Below are 2,152 nucleotides of genomic sequence, written 5' to 3'. Positions count from 1 at the left end.
TAGCAGTTGGAGGGATCTAGAAAGGTTTCAGTAATCAATATCATATTCCTGGCTATCTCAAGGGGGGAAATGGAGAGAATTTGGAACTCAAAACTTTTAAAATAAAAATTAAACTATATACATATATATATATATATATATAATTGGTAAATATTAAATGAAACAAAATTGTATATTTTTTAAAAAGAAAAATTTTATGCACAATATTGTGTTTGAATTTAGTCATGAACAAAGTGAAGAACACTATGAGATGGGAACGAGAAAGAAACAGTTCTCTATGGGATGCTAAAAGCAAAGATTGAAAGAAGAACTTTTTAAGCAACACATCCTGGGGGAAGAATAATTTCCTGGGGGCTGCTATTGGCTGAAGGGATGGTCATTTTTGCATGAGCAAGGAGTTCCCTCAGTCCAAGTCATATTTATTTCAGTTATTCTTTGTGTTTTTCCCATGAGTCAAAACCTGTTGACCTCCCATTTCCTGCAATCTCTCTAGATATTGCTTTTCAGTGTTAGTGTCTGTATCCGGTTCCTTTCTGAAAGAGAATTACTCTGATTGTTTGGAGTTTTTCTAAGGTCCTTTTGGGGTCAGTGTAAAAACAGTTACTCAGGGGTGGCTAGGTGGCGTAGTGGATAAAGCTCCAGCCCTGGAGTCAGGAGTATCTGGGTTCAAATCTTGTCTCAGACACTTAATAATTACCTAGCTGTGTGGCCTTGGGCAAGCCACTTAACCCCATTTGCCTTGCAAAAACCTACAAAAATAAATAAAAATAAAAATAAAAATAGTTGCTCATCACCTTTACCTTTACCTCCACTGGAGCTTAGATGATGCTTTTTTTGCAGAAGGAATCTAGGGCTTAAGAAGAGGATGAATTGGAGGTGGGATGGGGTGAAGAAACTTTTAAATTTTTTTTTATTTGAAAGAGAATTTTATTATCAGTACAGTTGAAAATGACAATGCACAAAAGCATACAAGAGGCTATTGTCCTGGAGGTTTTCACTCCCCTCCCACTTGGAATGCCAAGGGAGAAAACAGTTGAAGAAAACATGCAATCACAAACAGTGATCAACTCTAAAGACAAGAGGTTTGGTCCAAAAGAACCCAACATAATTAATCCAATGACTGTGAACAGCTTCGCTGAGTAAGATTAAGATATTGCAATCGTAGTGTTTCCTTGGGCTTCCCCTTCAGTGAACCAGGGGGTCTGCTTGAGGGAGATGAGGACTGAACGCATGCGGGACACATCCTTGCCCTGCTTGCTAGACTTGGCGTTAAAGTCACACAGCCGAGCCACCCATTCCCACTCAGTGCCAGGAGAAGTCTCTTCAACATCATTTACAAAAGCTTCTTCAGCTGCCCTGTTATTTACTTTTGTTTTTTGTAGTTGTTCATCTTGCCTTGCATACCACTCTTCCAATTCTTTTATTGCTTTTTCTTCCAATTCTTTTATTGCTTTTTCTTTCCTTTCTGCTTCTTGCTTCTGAGAATTAGCCTCAAGGACTTCTAGATGTTTCATTTGTTCTTCTCTCCATTTACGGATACTTTTTGGTTCTGACTGTAATCGATCCACTTGTGAAATAGCTGCGTAACTATCAGTTGGACCCTTACTTTCCTCCATTCATCACTCCATCAATAGCATCTGGGCCTCCGGGGGGGCTCCCCTTGCAGGGAGGCGGGCACGCTTCCGGTGTCGAGGATGCTGAAGCCCTCGTCGATCTCGATGCCCACAATCTCGCTCTCCTGCTGGTCTAGGAAGGCCGCGGCCGGATCTTCCTTGCTGCTCCCGCCACTCGCCACCCTGTTACCCACCACGGAACCCCCCAGAGCAGGGGCCGGGACGGCTGCACCAAACGGATCTACTTCAGCCATGGCGCGCAGAGCCGGAGCAGGTGGGGAGCAGGTCCGGGGGAGGGAAGGCAGTCATGGACTGAGGTCAGCGGCCACTGTGGTGCTGGTGCTGGTGGGAGTGGGGGGCGAGCGTGAAGAAACGTTTAAAAGGAATCTTTTAATATATATAGAAATTTTGCAACTGTGAAGTCAAAGTATATGAAAAGGCAAATGGTAGACATTGGACCATGAGCAGAATGCATTGTAAAAAATAACCTGGAGAAGTAGCTGAAAAGAAAGGAATGGAGAGAAACTTGAATGGTGGAA

At 42.7% G+C, this 2,152-nt stretch overlaps 1 pseudogene; it reads right to left on the bottom strand.

Annotated features, from left to right (window-relative positions):
• Nucleotides 1-1,069: 1,069 nt before the first annotated feature.
• On the bottom strand, nucleotides 1,070-1,867 carry LOC141498574 (clathrin light chain A pseudogene; annotated as a pseudogene).
• Between the last annotated feature and the right edge of the window lie 285 nt (nucleotides 1,868-2,152).

This window comes from Macrotis lagotis, chromosome X (assembly GCF_037893015.1).
Source record: "Macrotis lagotis isolate mMagLag1 chromosome X, bilby.v1.9.chrom.fasta, whole genome shotgun sequence".
Classification (NCBI taxonomy): domain Eukaryota; kingdom Metazoa; phylum Chordata; class Mammalia; order Peramelemorphia; family Peramelidae; genus Macrotis; species Macrotis lagotis.
The sequence above is the reverse complement of the archived record's forward strand: the minus strand, read 5'-3'. Positions and strand labels throughout refer to the sequence as shown.